This window comes from Pleurodeles waltl, chromosome 1_2, assembly GCF_031143425.1.
Source record: "Pleurodeles waltl isolate 20211129_DDA chromosome 1_2, aPleWal1.hap1.20221129, whole genome shotgun sequence".
Lineage (NCBI taxonomy): Eukaryota > Metazoa > Chordata > Amphibia > Caudata > Salamandridae > Pleurodeles > Pleurodeles waltl.
The window spans coordinates 74,024,133-74,044,700 of record NC_090437.1 but is presented as its reverse complement, the minus strand read 5'-3'; positions in this window follow the sequence as shown (position 1 = coordinate 74,044,700).

Sequence of the window (20,568 nt, the reverse complement as noted above, 5' to 3'; positions counted from 1 at the left end):
ATACCGACTCGTTGACCAAGCCCGGTCAACCTACTAAACCGACCAGACCACAACATAAAACAAGTGTCTCATACACTTTTCAACATACTCCGGAGTCTCTTGACCTCGCAGGGCCCGTCTCAACAACAACAACCACGTGGACCTTTTTCTGCACAAAGCGCCACATACACGTGAAGTTCGACGACTTCCCTACTCTCACACTCGGAGTCGCACCTCCGCTATTTCTATGAAGTTCGACGACTTCCCTACTTCTACACTCGGAGTCGCACCTCCGCTATTCTCTAAAATCCTCGCAACCTTTTCACACAATCTGCGGCAATAAGCTGTGCAAGCGCAAAATCCTAACTTCACTCATACCGTCACTAGTACCACCAACGCTGATTTCACACCTCCGTTCTCTCCATTCGCAAGCTCCGAGATCCCGGGAAAGTCGCGGGGGACCTAGCCCATCATCATTTTCTCAATCTGTTTTACCCAAGAAAAATCTAATTCAACTTCTCGAGTGGGATCTCAAAAGTCGAAACCGTTAATTCAACACCATGTATGTCTCGAGTGGGGTCCCAAAAGTCGCAACCATCCTCTGCTACCATCTACTGATAGAGCGTTCCGTACTAATAATTTACCTGGGTTTTGGACGCTCTTGGGCCGATGAATCTTTTGACCAAGTGGGACTCTCTTCACCCGAGATCAGTCAATTTAATCCAATCAATAATCAATAACGAACATAAGCAATACCCTGATCAACATAACATTTCACAATTAATCCAGAATACATTTCGGCGAACCATGACCTTTCGGTCATGAATAACCACACCAATTTATTCAAAGTTAATGAATTTATTTCCCTATATTAACAAAGCTAGCACAATGTAGATGTGTCTCAACACCAAATGATATATGTAAATGAACATTAATAGCTGTCCATAACGGCGAAAAAGATGCAATCTATGCAGCATTTGAATAACAATGCCTTCGATAATGGCAACGCAAACTACTAAAACTATAATCTGTAATGAGCTAATTGCATACATTAGTCAGCATAACAAGGTCTCAAATTGCATCGTGCAACAAAAGGAATCCTCATCTAACCTCAAATTAGCATCAGCATGTGGGACTTCATGCAAAAACAATTTTGTAACATTAATTTAGAAAACTCCTAACTAGGGCTCTTATCAAAAATCAGCAGTTGGTTACCTAAAAGAAAACACAATGCAATTGTACATTTGTCTTTCATATTTACCAAATTCAATCAGCATTCAAGGAAGTCTTCGTCTCACAGGTACCGGATTCAATCAGCATGGGACGGGGCAAAGGGGGCAGGGTGGACGGGGCAGTTGCCTCACGGCGGCAAGATAAACTACTACTTCATGCAAAAGGGACAGATCAAAGTTAAAGTCTCTAGGGCGAGAATTTCTTAAAAGTCTCTCGAAGACGGCAAAATGACGAAGTCAGCAAGATGGGCCATAATGGCCAATGTCCTGCAAAATGGCGGGTAATGGCGAGTAATAGCAAAAATGGCTATAAAAATGGCTGGTAATGGCAATAATGGCTGCTTTCTCCTTGTGCACCTGGTTTAAATAGACAACAGTTCAAATCCAGTAGGGTCTTCCATTGGAGGGTTCATAGGTTGGCTTCAAATTGTCCAATCAAAAACAACAGTTCTCAAGCTTTTACTTAAGCATACAGTATCCTTGGAGACGGTTACGTAAGTTGCAACATTTTATACCAATTAACTCACTTTCAGAGCTTCCATTGTCCGCACCTGCAGATTGACCTTGGAGCAAAGAAGAAGATGCCAGGCTGGCACGAAACCTTAAGATAAGCATGTGAACGATCTCAGTGGAAAAGTACAGCTTCAAGCAAGAATACACGTTTATTAGCACATTGGAAAAATACGAGCATCTAAATCGTGAGACAAGACAACTAGGCCGAAGCCTGCACTAAAGTTGTGCTAAGCTAAAACATTTCAAACAAGCAAATCATAGCACACGTTTACGATTATGTCGGATTAGTGCACTTCTAATACATCACGTTATATAAAGCACGCTTATAAATGTTGGCAAACTACTCTGAGGGCACATTTTGTCCCCGTACAATCTTTATTAGTTCGGTTAAAGTCACACTTGATTATTGCAGCACTACGTTTAAGCGCTAATAAATGTAAAACCTTCATTTCTGCGTCATCAGGAGCGCAACAGGCGGGACGAGAAGCAGGGGGCAGGTTATAGCGGAAGAGTGGGAGAGCGCCGAAATAAAGCTTTTCCTTAAGAACCTGGAGACTCCCGCCTGATTCGGGCAGTAGTACGCACGCAGAGGTATGCAGAAGAGTCTCCGGCGGGTGCAGATGAGGGGCTGCGTTACCTTCTGTCCCTGAGCTGCAGCCCCTCGGAGGGGAAATCCTGACGGAAATCGAGCGCAGATAAAATATAAGATAAAATATAAGTAATGTAGAATTTTACGGAAGGGCCGAAAACCAAAGTGTCTCCGTGTTAGCTGCTGCCGGCCCCTCTACAGCCGCAGTCCCGGCTTCCTGCCGAGGGACCTTCGTCGCACGCCGCCGCCTCCCCGAACCGCTCTGACACTTCCGGCCTGCTGACACTACAGAGTAGTGCAATTCCGAATAAATAAAGAATGATCACTTCTCTTGCACACATAATCCTGTAGTGTCAAATCTAAAACTGAGCGTAACACGTCATGTTTAAGATTCCCCACATGACATGAAAATGTACACTGATATACACGTGATATTGGCATAGAACATAGATGTGGTATACTGATACGACATATCTTATATACGGATACACCTCGTTGGCACTGTTCATTCATTCTATTATTAACATTTGGGTAAGATAGTCAGCACATCACCATCCTCTAGAGGTGTCACAATCGCATCTGTAAAATGCTAGTGTAAATTATTTTTGCTGTGTTTTTTCTGACAGTAATGGCCTACTAATAGACAATTCACAGTTCTGAATCTTATTCGCCTTATATGATGACCAATTGTTGTTTCACCTTGAGGGTTATTTGGACAATATAAAATAGGCACAAGGCACTAGAGGCAGGAGATGACTGAATTTGTTGCATCTGGTATGGCCAGTAACGTCTGGTACTTCCTTGTATTTCTAGTGTAAGGGTATACTATACAGCTTCCATATTTAAAATGCCCTGCAACAGGAGGGAACCCGAAATAGCTGTTAGTTTTGTTTGGTGGGTAGCCTGTAACTGATTCAAGTTGAGAGCTCTTTTTATAAGAAATCCTGGGATGCTTAAGGTTTAAATCTACTGCTAGGGTGTTCCCTTTGTGTTTTATAACCTTAGAAACTTCACCAGAAACAGATTAAATACAACTGCACATTTCTCTCTGTGCGTTTTTAAGAGGGGTTGATTAACCTTCATGGGGCAAAACCAAGCTTAATTTAGCAATAATTCATTAAATATTTGGGGCAGCTTCACGGTCACAGATATTTGCTTCGGTAGGGAAAAAAAGGTTACCTTTACAATTCCACCAAATCCCGGGTAATTGTCCAAACAATAAACCATCCGTCAGAGCCCGTGTTTGCCAACTGTTAGATTGCACGAGTATGTTCATTTCCGTACACTGCTAGTGTGATTGGTTAGGTGGAGAGATGAAGAGCTTGAATCCTACCAAGGTTACAATGTTCCAGTGCGAGGGACCCGGAAGTGGAGAACCTGAATGAGAGGAGCACTCCATGGAGAACTATGTTTAGGACCCTCAAGTCTGTTTCTCAGTGGGAGTCTTGCGAGCCATGAGTTCCTACAGGGCTAGGACAAGAGTTAGACGTATAGAAACTAGATCCATGCTCAGGTGCAGACAGATGTTCTCCTTACCCCCATGCTTCCTCAGTGCTCAAATGGACAAAATGGCCGGGCTGTGGGTGAAGATAGAGTCCAATGTCTGTCAAATGCAGAATAGACTGTGGGCATGCATGTGGGATCACCACAATAGGACTGGTAACTCAACAGCCATTTACCCTATTGTAGGAGGCTGGCCTGGTTTGTAGTGGTACCAAGGGGTACTTACACTATGCACCAGGTCCAGTTATCCCTTATTAGTGTAGAAGAGGTGTCTAGCAGCTTAGGCTGATAGAGAAGGGTAGCTTAGCAGAGCAGCTTAGGTTGAACTAGGAGACGTGTAAAGCTCCTACTATACCACTGGTGTCATATGCACAATATCATAAGAAAACACAATACACAGATATACTAAAAATAAAGGTACTTTATTTTTATGACAATATGCCAAAAGTATCTCAGTGAGTACCCTCAGTATGAGGATAGCAAATATACACAAGATATATGTACACAATACCAAAAATATGCAGTAATAGCAATAGAAAGCAATGCAAGCAATGTACAGTCACAATAGATTGCAATGAGAGCACATAGGTATAGGGGCAACACAAACCATATACTCCAAAAGTGGAATGCGAATCACGAATGGACCCCAAACCTATGTGACCTTGTAGAGGGTCGCTGGGACTGTAAGAAAACAGTGAGGGTTAGAAAAATAGCCCACCCCAAGACCCTGAAAAGTGGGTGCAAAGTGCACCTAAGTTCCCCAGAGAACACAGAAGTCGTGATAGGGGAATTCTGCAAGGAAGACCAACACCAGCAATGCAACAACAATGGATTTCCGGACGAGAGTACCTGTGGAACAAGGGGACCAAGTCCAAGAGTCACACTCAAGTCGGGAGTGGGCACATGCCCAAGAAATGCCAGCTGAGGTTGCAAAGAAGCTGCCACCGGATGGTAGAAGCTGTGGATTCTGCAAGGACGAAGAGGACTAGGAATTTCCCCTTTGGAGGATGGATGTCCCACATTGTGAAGAAGCTTGCAGAGGTGTTTCCGTGCAGAAAGACTGCAAACAAGCCTTGCTAGCTGCAAGGATCGCGGTTAGGGTTTTTGGATGCTGCTGTGGCCCAGGAGGGACCAGGATGTCGCCAATTGCGTGAGGAGACAGAGGGGGCATCCAGCAAGACAAAGAGCCCACTCAAAAGCAAGCAGCACCCGCAGAAGGGCCGGAACAGGTGCTACGAAGAAGAGTGAACCGGAGCTCACCCGAAGTCACAAAAGAAGGTCCCACGACGCCGGAGGACAACTAAGGAGGTCGTGCACTGCAGGTTAGAGTGTCGGGGACCCAGGCTTGGCTGTGCACAAAGGAAATCCTGGAAGAGGGCACAGGAGCTGGCGCAGCTGCAAATCACGCGGTACCCAGCAATGCAGTCTAGCGTCGGGAGGCAAGGACTTACCTCCACCAAACTTGGACTGAAGAGTCACTGGACTGTGGGAGTCACTTGGACAGAGTTGCTGAGTTCCAGGGACCACGCTCGTCGTGCTGAGAGGGGACCCAGAGGACCGGTGATGCAGTGTTTTGGTGCCTGCGGTTGCAGGGGGAGATTCTGTCGACCCACGGGAGATTTCTTTGGAGCTTCTAGTGGAGAGAGGAGGCAGACTACCCCCACAGCATGCACCACCAGGAAAGCAGTCGAGAAGGCGGCTGGATCAGCGTTACAAGGTTGCAGTAGTCGTCTTTGCTACTTTGTTGCGGTTTTGCAGGCGTCCAGAGCAGTCAGCGGTCGATTCCTTGGCAGAAGGTGAAGAGAGAGATGCAGAGGAAATCTGATGAGCTCTTGCATTCGTTATCTAAAGAATTCCCCAAAGCAGAGACCCTAAATAGCCAGAAAAGGAGGTTTGGCCACTTAGGAAGGACGATAGGCTAGCAACACAGGTAAGAGCCTATCAGAAGGAGTCTCTGACGTCACCTGCTGGCCCTGGCCACTCAGAGCAGTCCAGTGTGCCAGCAGCACCTCTGTTTCCAAGATGGCAGAGGTCTGGAGCACACTGGAGGAGCTCTGGGCACCTCCCAGGGGAGGTGCAGGTCAGGGGAGTGGTCACTCCCCTTTCCTTTGTCCAGTTTTGCGCCAGAGCAGGGCTGGGGGATCCCTAAACCGGTGTAGACTGGCTTATGCAGAGATGGGCACCATCTGTGCCCATCAAAGCATTTCCAGAGGCTGGGGGAGGCTTCTCCTCCCCAGCCCTGACACCTTTTTCCAAAGGGAGAGGGTGTAACACCCTCTCTCTGAGGAAGTCCTTTGTTCTGCCTTCCTGGGCCAAGCCTGGCTGGACCCCAGGAGGGCAGAAACCTGTCTGAGGGGTTGGCAGCAGCAGCAGCTGCAGTGAAACCCCAGGCAAGGTAGTTTGGCAGTACCCGGGTCTGTGCTAGAGACTCGGGGGATCATGAAATTGTCACCCCAATGCCAGAATGGCATTGGGGTGACAATTCCATGATCTTAGACATGTTACATGGCCATGTTCGGAGTTACCATTGTGACGCTATACATATGTCGTGACATATGTATAGTGCACGTGTGTAATGGTGTCCCCGCACTCACAAAGTCCGGGGAATTTGCCCTGAACAATGTGGGGGCACCTTGGTTAGTGCCAGGGTGCCCACACACTAAGGCCCTGATTCTAAGCTTGGCGGGCGGCGGTAGCCGCCCGCCAAGCGGGAACCGCCAGAAGACCGTACCGCGGTCAAAAGACCGCGGCGGTCATTCTGGGTTTCCCACTGGGCTGGCGGGCGACCGCCGAAAGTCCGCCCGCCAGCCCAGCGGGAAACACCCTTCCCACGAGGAAGCCGGCTCAGAATGGAGCCGGCGGAGTGGGAAGGTGCGACGGGTGCAGTTGCACCCGTCGCGAATTTCAGTGTCTGCAAAGCAGACACTGAAATTCTTTGTGGGGCCCTCTTACGGGGGCCCCTGCAGTGCCCATGCCATTGGCATGGGCACTGCAGGGGCCCCCAGGGGCCCCACGACACCCCATACCGCCATCCTGTTCCTGGCGGGCGAACCGCCAGGAACAGGATGGCGGTATGGGGTGTCAGAATCCCCATGACGGCGCAGCAAGCTGCGCCGCCATGGCGGATTCCCATGGACAGCGGAAAGTCGGCGGTACACCGCCGGCTTTCCGCTTCTGGCCGCGGCTGTACCGCCGCGGTCAGAATGCCCGGCGGAGCACCGCCAGCCTGTTGGCGGTGCTACCGCCAACCTCCGCCATGGCGGTATTTACCGCCAGGGTCAGAATGACCCCCTAAGTAACTTAGCACCCAACCTTTACCAGGTAAAGGTTAGACATATAGGTGACTTATAAGTTACTTAAGTGCAGTGGTAAATGGCTGTGAAATAACGTGGACGTTATTTCACTCAGGCTGCAGTGGCAGGCCTGTGTAAGAATTGTCAGAGCTCCCTATGGGTGGCAAAAGAAATGCTGCAGCCCATAGGGATCTCCTGGAACCCCAATACCCTGGGTACCTCAGTACCATATACTAGGGAATTATAAGGGTGTTCCAGTATGCCAATTTAAATTGGTGAAATTGGTCACTAGCCTGTTAGTGACAATTTGGAAAGAAATGAGAGAGCATAACCACTGAGGTTCTGATTAGCAGGGCCTCAGCGAGACAGTTAGTCATCACACAGGTAACACATACAGGGCACACTTATGAGCACTGGGGCCCTGGCTGGCAGGGTCCCAGTGACACATACACCTAAAACAACATATATACAGTGAAATATGGGGGTAACATGCCAGGCAAGATGGTACTTTCCTACACAACCCCCCCCCCCAAACGAAGGACAATAAGACTAGCCATGACCTGATGAGTCTTCATTGTCTAAGTGGAAATATCTGGAGAGTCCATCTGCATTGGAGTGGGTACTCCCAGGTCTATGTTCCACTGTATAGTCCATTCCCTGTAGAGATATGGACCACCTCAACAATTTTCACCTTTCATTTGTTTTAGCCAAAGTAGAGGTTTGTGGTCTGAACAATGAAGTGAGTGTCAAAGAGGTATGGCCTCAACTTCTTCAGTACCCAGACCTCAGCAAAGGCCTCCCTCTCTATGGCAGACCAACGCTTTTCTCTAGGGGTCAACCTCCTGCTGGTAAAAGCAACAGGTTGATCCTGACCCTCAGAATTAAGTTGTGATAAGACTGTCCCTACCCCTAATTCAGATGCATCAGTTTGAACAATGAATTTTTTGGAGTAACAAGGGCTTTTTAGGACAGGTGCAGAGCACATGGCCTGTTTGAGCTCCTCAAAAACTTTCTGACAGCTAGCTGTCCACAATACCTTTTTAGGCATTTTCTTAGATGTGGGTTCATTAAGAGGGGCTGCAGTGGAACCATAGTTCTTTATGAACTTCCCAGTGAGGCCTAAGAAGGCTCTCACCTGTGTCTGAGTTGTAGGGGGAACCCAATCTATAATAGTTTGGATTTTCCCCTGAAGCGGTGCAATCTGTTCTCCACCTACCAGGTGTCCCAGATAAACCACTTTTCCCTGCCCTATCTGGCACTTTGAAGCCTTGATAGTGAGGCCTGCCTTTTGCAGGGCCTCCAAAACTTTCCACAGATGGACCAGGTGATCATCCCAGGTGGAGCCAAAGACAGCTATATCATCTAGATATGCTGCACTAAAAGCCTCCAATACTTGCAGGACTGTATTCACCAACCTCTGAAAAGTGGCAGGTGCATTTTTCAAACCAAAGGGCATTACTGTGAATTGGTAGTGCCCTCCAATAGTCGAAAATGCAGTTTTTGCTTTAGCATCCTCTGATAACTTGATCTGCCAATACAATGCAGTCAAATCAAAGGTGCTTAGATACTTGGCAGATGCCAGTGTATCTATTAGCTCATCTGCCCTGGGTATAGGGTGAGCATCAGTTTTAGTTACCTGGTTGAGACTTCTGTAATCTACACAAAATCTAATTTCCTTCTTTCCATCTTTGGAATGAGGTTTTGGTACAAGTACCACAGGAGAGGCCCATGGACTTTCGGAGTGCTCAACCACTCCCAGTTCAAGCATTTTCGGAACCTCTTGTTTTATGCAGTCCCTGACATGGTCAGGCTGCCTATAGATTTTACTTTTGACAGGCAAGCTGTCTCCAGTATCTATAGTGTGCTCACACCAAGAAGTGGTGCCTGGCACAGTAGAAAAGAGTTCAGAAAACTGACCCAGGAGATTTATGCAGTGGTCTTTCTGCTCAGCAGTAAGACAATCTGCCAAAACTACCCCTTCCGCTAGAGCATCTTGTTCTGTGGAAGAGAAGAGATCAGGGAGAGGGTCACTCTCTTCTTCCTGTCCTTCATCTGTTGCCATGAGCAGGGTGCGATCAGCCCTGTCATAGTAGGGTTTCAGGCGATTGACATGGAGCACCCTAAGGGGACTCCTGGCAGTGCCTAAGTCAACTAAGTAGGTGACTTCTCCCTTTTTTTCAACAATAATGTGGGGTCCACTCCATTTGTCTTGGAATGCTCTTGGGGCCACAGGCTCCAAGACCCACATTTTCTGCCCTGGTTGGTACTGAATCAGAACAGCCTTCTGGTCATGCCATTGCTTTTGGAGCTTTTGGCTGGCCTGAAAGTTTTTACTGGCCTTTTTCATGTACTCAGCCATCCTAGATCTTAGGCCAAGTACATAGTCCACTATGTCTTGCTTAGGAGCTTTTAAAGGTTGTTCCCAACCCTCCTTCACAAGTGTTAGAGGACCTCTTACAGGGTGTCCAAATAGGAGTTCAAAGGGGCTGAAGCCCACTCCTTTCTGGGGTACCTCCCTGTAAGCAAAAAGGAGGCAAGGTAACAGGACATCCCATCTCCTCCGGAGTTTTTCAGGGAGTCCCATTATCATTCCTTTGAGAGTTTTGTTAAACCTCTCCACCAGTCCATTTGTTTGTGGATGATAGGGTGTGGTGAACTTGTATGTCACACCATATTCCTTCCACATGGCCTTTAAGTAAGCAGACATGAAATTGCTTCCCCTGTCTGATACCACCTCCTTTGGGAAGCCCACCCTGGAAAATATTCCCAAGAGGGCCTTTGCCACTGCAGGAGCTGTAGTGGTCCTTAGAGGAATTGCTTCAGGATATCTGGTGGCATGGTCCACTACCACCAAGATAAACCTATTGCCTGAAGCAGTAGGAGGGTCAAGGGGGACAACTATGTCAACCCCTACCCTTTCAAAGGGGACCCCAACCACAGGTAGTCGAATAAGGGGAGCCTTTGGAGTGCCACCTGTTTTGCCACTGGCTTGACAGGTTTCACAGGACTTACAAAATTCCTTTGTGTCCTCTGACATTCTAGGCCAATGAAACAAGGGGACAAACCTGTCCCAAGTTTTCATTTGCCCCACATGTCCAGCCAAGGGAATGTCGGGGGCTAGTGTTAGGAGAAACTCTCTGTATTGCTGGGGAATCACCAATCTCCTGGCTGCTCCAGGTTTTGGATCCCTTGCTTCAGTATACAAGAGGTTGTCCTCCCAGTAAACTCTGTGAGAGTCACTGACATCCCCATTTTGCTGTTTGACAGCTTGCTGTCTTAGACCCTATAGTGTTGGACAGGTCTGTTGTGCCACACTCAGCTCCTCCCTGGCAGGCCCCCCTCCACCCAAAAGCTCATCAGTGTCTGCTTCCAGCTCCTCTGGTGTAGGTTCTGCACAGGGTGGAAATTCTTCTTCCTCAGAAGTTGAATCCACTGTAGAGGGAGGGATAGTAAGTAGTGTTTTACCTTTACTAACCCTAGCTTTAGGGAGCACTTGGTCCATTGTTCCAGGATCCAAGTCACCCTGTCCTTTTTGCTTTTTGGCCTGAGCCCTTGTCAAAGCAAAAATATGCCCAGGAATGCCCAGCATTGCTGCATGAGCCTCCAACTCCACTTCTGCCCAAGCTGATATCTCTAAATCGTTCCCTAGTAGACAGTCTACAGGTAAATCTGAGGCAACCACAACTTTCTTTGGACCAGTAACCCCCCCCCCCCAGTTGAGATTCACAACAGCCATGGGGTGGCTAAGAGTGTTGTTATTAGCATCAGTCACTTGGTACTGGTGACCAAGTAGGTGTTGTTCAGGGTGGACCAGTTTCTCTATTACCATTGTAACACTGGCACCTGTGTCCCTGTAGGCCTGAACCTCAACACCATTTATTAGGGGAAGTTGCTTGCACTTATCCATGTTAAGGGGACAAGCAGCCAAGGAGGCCAAATCAATGGCACATTCGGAGACTAACACAGCCTCTGTGGTCTCCCTAACAAGACCAACCCCAACTAAATTACCAAAAGTGAGCCCAGCTACTCCCTTGGATTGGCTATTAGTAGGTTTGCTCCCACCACCACTGCTATTACTAGGGGCACTAGGTGTAGCAGTAGGGGTTGTGGTAGTGGGAGGCTTGGTGCTTTCCTTTGGACAACTGGGATCAGTTGTCCAATGGCCTTTTATTTTACATAAATAGCACCATGGTTTCTTTACTTGATTTGAAGAGGATTTGGGCCCACCACCCCCACCAGAGTGTTTTTGTGGGCCTGATGAAGACTCATTTTTAGATTTGTCCCCACCCTTGTCTGAAGACTTACCATCCTTCTTCTTGCCATCCTTGTCACCCCCTGTATGAACTTTTCTGTTCACTCTTGTTCTGACCCATTTGTCTGCCTTCTTTCCCAATTCTTGGGGCGAGGTCAGATCTGAGTCCACTAGATACTGGTGCAACAAATCAGACACACAATTATTAAGAATATGCTCTCTCAGGATTAAGTTATACAGGCTTTCATAGTCAGAAACTTTACTGCCATGTAACCACCTCTCCAAGGCCTTCACTGAATGGTCAACAAAGTCTACCCAGTCTTGTGAAGACTCCTTTTTGGTTTCTCTGAACTTGATCCTGTACTGTTCAGTGGTTAAGCCATGACCATCTAGGAGTGCATTCTTAAGAACTGTAAAATTATTGGCATCACTTTCCTTCACAGTAAGGAGCCTATCCCTACCCTTTCCACTGAAAGATAGCCATAGGATTGCAGCCCACTGCCTTTGAGGGACCCCCTGTACAACACAGGCCCTCTCAAGTGCAGCAAACCACTTGTTAATGTCATCCCCCTCCTTGTAAGGGGGAACTATCTTGTGCAGATTCCTAGAATCATGCTCTTTTACAGGATTACTATCTGTAATACTGCTGCTGCCACCATGGGGTCCAAACCCCAACCTCTGCCTTTCTTTTTCTAAGTCAAATGCTTGACTGTCTAGATTCAACTGTTGCTTTTTCAGCTTCAGCCTGGACTCTTCCACTCTCAATCTATTGAGTTCCCTTTCTAACACTCTGTCATCAGGGTGGGTGGGTTGGGCATGCCTTGACACAGAAGAATGGTGTGAATGAACAGAGGGAGACCTGTCCCTAACAGATGGCACTCTAACAACCTGGCCTAAAGGAGTAATTTCCCTACTGTGATGTGAACTCACATCAGTACCAGCCCTGCTAGGTGGCCTGCTAAGGGGCAGGTTGGGAAGGTTCCCTTCTAACACTTTTACTGGGGCTACCCCAGAATCAGAGTGTGAACCATCAGCTAATCTCTCACCAGATGTGCCAGCTATGGTCTTATCATGTTCAATGAGCATATTAACTAACAATTCTCTAGAGGGATTCTTCCCTACCCCTAAACCTCTATCATTGCAGAGACTCCTTGCACCTTTCCAGCTAAGGTGGTCATAAGCAGTGCTGGTCAGATCCAGAGTTTGACCTGTACCAGACATGATAGAAAAAGGTTTAAGGGACAGAAAAAGAAAGAAAAGGTTTCAGAACTTTTTAAAGAACAGGAAAAAAAACGTTTTCAACTTTTAAGAAACTTTTTGAAAGTTTAGAGGTACTTTTCAGCACTTAGCAATGGAGTAAGAGAAGAAAAGCAAAACTTTTTGGTTAGGTGTACATACACTGAACTTTTTAAAAAAATATTATTCTCTTATGAAAAGTACAAAATGACAAAGTGGTAAGTAGTTGCAAGTACTTATCCCACCGCTGCACAACCAATGTAAGAGGCTGGCCTAGTTTGTAGTGGTACCAAGGGGTACTTACACTCTGCACCAGGTCCAGTTATCCCTTATTGGTGTAGAAGAGGTGTCTAGCAGCTTAGGCTGATAGAAAAGGGTAGCTTAGCAGAGCAGCTTAGGCTGAACTAGGAGACGTGTAAAGCTCCTACTATACCACTGGTGTCATATGCACAATATCATAAGAAAACACAATACACAGATATACTAAAAATAAAGGTACTTTATTTTTATGACAATATGCCAAAAGTATCTCAGTGAGTACCCTCAGTATGAGGATAGCAAATATACCCAAGATATATGTACACAATACCAAAAATATGCAGTAATAGCAATAGAAAGCAATGCAAGCAATGTACAGTCACAATAGATTGCAATGAGAGCACACAGGTATAGGGGCAACACAAACCATATACTCCAAAAGTGGAATGCGAATCACAAATGAACCCCAAACCTATGTGACCTTGTAGAGGGTCGCTGGGACTGTAAGAAAACAGTGAGGGTTAGAAAAATAGCCCACCCCAAGACCCCAAAAAGTGGGTGCAAAGTGCACCTAAGTTCCCCAGAGAACACAGAAGTTGTCATAGGGGAATTCTGCAAGGAAGACCAACACCAGCAATGCAACAACAATGGATTTCCAGACGAGAGTACCTGTGGAACAAGGGGACCAAGTCCAAGAGTCACGATCAAGTCGGGAGTGGGCAGATGCCCAGGAAATGCCAGCTGTGGGTGCAAAGAAGCTGCCACCGGATGGTAGAAGCTGTGGATTCTGCAAGAACGAAGAGGACTAGGAACTTCCCCTTTGGAGGATGGATGTCCCACGTTGTGAAGAAGCTTGCAAAGGTGTTTCCGTGCAGAAATACCGCAAACAAGCCTTGCTAGCTGCAAGGGTCACAGTAAGGTTTTTTGGATGCTGCTGTGGCCCAGGAGGGACCAGGATGTCGCCAATTGCATGAGGAGACAGAGGGGGTGTCCAGCAAGACAAAGAGCCCACTCAGAAGCAAGCAGCACCCGCAGAAGTGCCGGAACAGGCACTACAAAGAAGAGTGAACCGGAGCTCACCCGAAGTCACAAAAGAAGGTCCCACGACGCCGGAGGACAACTCAGGAGGTCGTGCACTGCAGGTTAGAGTGTCAAGGACACAGGCTTGGCTGTGCACAAAGGAAATCCTGGAAGAGTGCACAGGAACCGGAGCAGCTGCAAATCACGCAATACCCAGCAATCCAGTCTAGCGTGGGGAGGCAAGAACTTACCTCCACCAAACTTGGACTGAAGAGTCACTGGACTGTGGGAGTCACTTGGACAGAGTTGCTGAGTTCCAGGGACCACGCTCGTTGTGCTGAGAGGGGACCCAGAGGACCGCTGATGCAGTCTTTTGGTGCCTGCAGTTGCAGGGGGAAGATTCCGTCGACCCACAGGAGATTTCTTCGGAGCTTCTAGTGCAGAGAGGAGGCAGACTACCCCCACAGCATGCACCGCCAGGAAAGCAGTCGAGAAGGTGGCTGGATCAGCGCTACAAGGTTGCAGTAGTCGTCTTTGCTACTTTGTTGCGGTTTTGCAGGCGTCCAGAGCAGTCAGCGGTCGATTCCTTGGCAGAAGGTGAAGAGAGAGATGCAGAGGAACTCTGATGAGCTCTTGCATTCGTTATGTAAAGAATTCCCCAAAGCAGAGACCCTAAATAGCCAGAAAAGGAGGTTTGTCTACTTAGGAAGGAGGATAGGCTAGCAACACAGGTAAGAGGCTATCAGAAGGAGTCTCTGACGTCACCTGCTGGCCCTGGCCACTCAGAGTCCAGTGTGCCAGCAGCACCTCTGTTTCCAGCATGGCAGAGGTCTGGAGCACACTGGAGGAGCTCTGGGCACCTCCCGGGGGGGCAGGTCAGGGGAGTGGTCACTCCCCTTTCCTTTGTCTAGTTTCGCACCAGAGCAGGGCTGGGGGATCCCTGAACCGGTGTAGACTGGCTTATGCAGAGATGGGCACCATCTGTGCCCATCAAAGCATTTCCAGAGGCTGGGGGAGGCTACTCCTCCCCAGCCCTGACACCTTTTTCCAAAGGGAGAGGGTGTAACACCCTCTCTCTGAGGAAGTCCTTTGTTCTGCCTTCCTGGGCCAAGCCTTGCTGAACCCCAGGAGGGCAGAAACCTGTCTGAGGGGTTGGCAGCAGCAGCAGCTGCAGTGAAATCCCGGGAAAGGTAGTTTGGTAGTACCCGGGTCTGTGCTAGAGACTCGGGGGATCATGGAATTGTCTCCCCAATGCCAGAATGCCAGAATGGCATTGGGGTGACAATTCCATGATCTTAGACATGTTACATGGCCATGTTCGGAGTTACCATTGTGACACTATACATATGTCGTGACATATGTATAGTGCACGCGTGTAATGGTGTCCCCGCACTCACAAAGTCCGGGGAATTTGCCCTGAACAATGTGGGGGCACCTTGGCTAGTGCCAGGGTGCCCACACACTAAGTAACTTAGCACCCATACTTTACCAGGTAAAGGTTAGACATATAGGTGACTTATAAGTTACTTAAGTGCAGTGGTAAATGGCTGTGAAATAACGTGGACGTTATTTCACTCAGGCTGCAGTGGCAGGCCTGTGTAAGAATTGTCAGAGCTCCCTATGGGTGGCAAAAGAAATGCTGCAGCCCATAGGGATCTCCCGGAACCCCAATACCCTGGGTACCTCAGTACCATATACTAGGGAATTATAAGGGTGTTCCAGTATGCCAATTTAAATTGGTGAAATTGGTCACTAGCCTGTTAGTGACAATTTGGAAAGAAATGAGAGAGCATAACCACTGAGGTTCTGATTAGCAGAGCCTCAGTGAGACAGTTAGTCATCACACAGGTAACACATACAAGGCACACTTATGAGCACTGGGGCCCGGGCTGGCAGGGTCCCAGTGACACATACAACTAAATCAACATATATACAGTGAAATTTGGGGGTAACATGCCAGGCAAGATGGTACTTTCCTACACATATGAATGTGAGTTTTAATCCCTAGTAGGTAAGTAGGGCACCAGGAAGGATTCTAGCACGGAAGCCATGTCAGCTGATTCTCTAGTTTTTATGTTAGTTAATGGTATGGGAGGTAATGCTACACAGAACAGATCCACAAATTTAACACAGACCAGCCCATGATGGTTTATTTAAAGCTATATTCCAAGTAAAAGACTGCTAATAGTGTCACTGTGAAAGGGAGAGAACACATTAGACAGCCTGGCATGCAAAGAACTTAGGAACCCAGTACATTGCGACCCAGTCAGTAGGTTGTATGTGGGTCTTTCAGTGTGATGGCCCATATGTGTGTGGCCAGGTTCGCTATGAAAAGTTTGATTGTTTTTCATCCTTCTTCAAAGGACTGTGTTGTTTTTTCCATGTGAGTGCAACATACAGCCATGATGGTATTCCCCAATAAAGGAATGTATCACACAGAACATGAGTCTTTTTTATATGGGCAGCTTTATTAGTTCACAAGCCTCTCTGTTCAACTAGACAGGTGACACCTACTTCTTCCCTTACCACCCCCAATGAGGAAGGGGAACAGTGTACTCTCCTGTGGGCCTCATTATTCATATCAGAGGCAACATGCTATGAAGAGTTATCTTATAGAGTTCCTGGATGCACTGTGTGAAAGATCCTGCTAGTAATGAGCACAAGGGCAATCAGTACTGAGTTTAGAGGGACTGGAAAATCTGAAAAGAAATCCCCTACTGTAAGGTTTAGCATTTTTGTGGTGCTCCACATTTTACAACATTGCCTTTTTTTGCAAACTGTAGGCTTCATCTTTTGGTTTTGTGTATTGTGTGTGAAATGACCTGCTATATGTCCAGTACCTGAATATATGTGCCAAGGGTGCCATGACCTGCCACTGACTAGAGAGCGTAGTGAGCCTGTAAATAATCTAAACAGTGCAAAACATACATGAACCTTGAATGAATCATGGATGCTGCAGTGAAAGTGTTACAAGGGGATCCTGTGTGTTTGATCAACACACTTAGTTCAAAATGCTAAAATTTGTGCTTCACCATGAGCCAACCATTGTGTGCAGTAGTCAACAAGATTGGGCACATCTTACAGTACTACATCCCAGAGAGAGAGGCTAGAGCTCTATGCATTGGACTCCTCCTTAATCACCTAGGATGGCCTAAAATCTACAGTTTACCAGAAGGAACCTACTATGAACTTAATACTGAACTTCTCTTCTACCTTCTATACAGTACTTCACCCCACCTTACTACAAAGCAAACCTGCCAATACACACAGTGTTGCTGCATGACACACGATATCAGCTCACTTCACATGGTCTCTCGGTGAGGAGACAATATCACATGGTGGCAGGAAACACGAGATAGAATCCACAGCAACTAGTTGTTGTCCAGCTCACCAGTGAAGGCATTCAACAGCTGGTCTCCATTATAGGTTTTAAAAACACCCAGGATATTGGAACCAGCTTCAATCAGCTTTTTTTTCTTTTTACTGAAGGGGTTTGGTGGGGTAGGGAACAGAAGTGCCTCTTAGGTAGTTCGTGGCAAGAGGCCCCGCCCCCTCCAAGACCACACCCCTTCCTCATACAGAGATTGTGTTTTTTGTTGATAGATCTGTAAAAAGACCGGAATAATGAACACTATATTGAATTGGATCTCATTATAGCGCTCCAAGAGATCCTATATATTCTACCTTTGGTCATTTGCTAGTTGTCTTCTACTTATATCATATATGGAGGCTTTCTTTAAGATTTCACTATTATACCCGTTGTATCGACTGCTTGGTGTTATGTCTAGCATAAATGTATACAGGACCTTCCACTGAAAAGCTCCATTTAAGGCCCCCACAAGTCCCACAATATCCCAAACTAAACTAATGAGGTATGCTGTTGGACCAGGTGCTATTTCAAAGAAAGGGAGACCCTGGGTATCCAAGGGACCTGAGGTAATTATTATTATGGAACAATAGTGGTCCCTAGCTAGAAAAACTAACACAAAACAACACAAAATGTTAAACAACATATGCAAATCAAAGCAATGTTTTTATTGTATATTAGTCCATCCATAAATAAATTATCAAAACCAAGTACTGCAGTGTTTTGTGAACAAAGTGACGTGAAGAAAGTGAGAGAAATGTGCAAGCAAAGGTGTTATACATATGACAAGAAAATAAACTTTTTTCTGCATGTGCAGAGATATAACCCATAAGATATACAATAAATCAATACAGCCCTTGAAATATACAATACATCATTACAAGCTGAGTCCGTATATATTGCCAAAGGTGTTTTGATCCTTATCCGAATAATAGGATCATCATCAGGATAGATACAATGTAGGCGCGAGTAATTGCAACACAAAATGGGTTCACAGGAGGCAAGGCATCAACTAAATACTAACAAGGAGTTGGCGGTATCGAAAAATTGTCACCACGACTGGTGAATCTCCAATCCATGTCATGCACTAAAAGTAAGGTGTCCATTCAGGAGATAAGCGAAAATACCTGCTGTGACGCTGAGCTGCTGAGGACCACTATAATTCCATCAGCGCTCTGTCTCATGCAAAAGGCAGCATACACACTTCCAAAGATAGAGGTGTCAGTATCCTCTACTGGGATAGGCGCAGCACACAGAGAACGTGCTTCTGTGTGGATTGGTGATGAGAAAATTGGGAATGATGGCAAGGATGCCGAAATGTAGCATAAAATAGCAGCAGCCCAAGCTGACTTCCACAAGGCTGTGAATGTTTGCCTAGTGGAGGTGCTTCCACTGAATTCAGCTGGAGGAGGAGGTCAATAGGAAGAGGCCAGGGTCACAAGGAACAAGAACTCTGCTCCACAATTGACTGACTGGGCTCCTACTGAGGATCTACGTGTGGGCAGGAGAGGGATGAGCACTGGTGTGGGTTCAGGCAGGTGTTGCTGCAAGCAAGTGTTTATGAGTACTGAAGAGTCTACTCCTGATCTCAATTTTTAAGTTCTCTTTTAATTATGCAATACTGGATTTTTTCCTCCTGATGAAGGACTGCATCTAAATATCCCAAAATGCAAAGAGGAGTTGTTTTCATTTGTAAATAATATATAGGTGGAAGCCAGCTTCTACTTTCCCGCAAAATGCTTCTTCAGATGAATTGTTGCGTTTTAATCAAAACGTTTTCCGTTCCGGTGTGCTACTTAGACACTGTGAATTCACCCGGCAGCTGTTTACATGAGGGTGGCATTTGGATACCAGAGAGGGATCAGTAATACATAATAGGGCTCTAGTGTTACAAAAAGTGAGTGCAGAGGAATACTATGGGGCCATTATGAGTTTGGCGGGCGGAGGAGGCCGTCCACCATTCATTCACACGGAAGACCACCACGCCAGCCCTATGAAGAGTTCCCCACTGACCCAGCGGGGAACAGGGCCTTAACATTGATGCTGGCTCATAATGAGCCGGCGGCAATGTGGTGGGCGCTGGGTGCGACAGCACCCGTCGCGCTTTTCACTGCCTGTAATTCGGGCAGTGAAAGATGCGACTGAGCTGTCCATGGGGGCCGCTGCACTGCCCATGCCAAGTGCATGGGCATTGCAGGGGCCCCCATGGGGCCCACGGCACCCCCTTTCCATCAGCGTTTGCATGGCGAGCTACTGCTATGCAAAGGCTAGCGGAAAGGGGACTCATAATCCCCAGAGGAACCCTGCAAGCAGCGCTGCCCTTGCGGATTGAGACCACCAGAACCACCAGGCTGTCGGCAACCGGGCGGTGTCGGCGTTCCAACTGTGGTGGTTCTGCCACAGTCATAATGTGGAGGTCAGACCGTTGCTTTAGTGGCTGTCCGACCTCCACTGCGGCCCTGGTGCTCTCATGACCGCCAGGGTCGTAATGACCTCCTATATGTTGTACTCATGATTTCTGTGTTACCACAAGTAGAAGTTCACATTTTTGCTTACTATCTGTCAGCACTACAGGTTGCAAAGGTTTGTTTTTCTGTGGTCTCGTCTGCACCCGTCCCTTGGAAACCTGCACCTTTGGTTTTTTTGCTTTCTCTCCTCATGTTCAGATATCTTTAGCAAGTATGTGCACAGCCTACCAAATGAAAACCACATTTCCTAATTGCATGTGAGCATACACACCTAACCTTTGGTGGCCCTCAGGCAGAGTCAGACTTGCCCATATGGCTATTAGGCAGTGCCTGATGGGCAGGTTTGACAGGTCGGTGTGTGGGCTGATTCTTTGCCTGTTTATGGGCCTGGTTTATGGTCTTCTTGACTGATTTTTACTGATGATTTCCCTGATATCAAAACAAACATTCCCTGCAGCAAACTCAAATATAATACATCTTATATACCTTGCAAAACACTGATGCATTGTGTCTTTAGAAGATCAAAAGTGCTGCAATGTGCAAACATGTGCCAATTTTTTACCTTTCTAATTCACTAATGGAGTACACTTTTATTTTATATTCTCAGTCTGACCCTACACTCAGGACGCCTTGTGCCTACCCACAAATATATGACCCATTTGAAGCCTCTTATCCGCTCAATTACCTAAGATTGAATACCATGTGTCCAGCATTGCTTGTTGAAGCTCAGTCACATACTAGTCATTGTTAACTGTTTGTGAATGAAGGTATCAGGTCCATGAAGATGCCCTGAACTCAGACCTGATGGTGGATATGGCACTAAAGAGGAAGAAAGCAGCCGTTCACACAAATCATTAT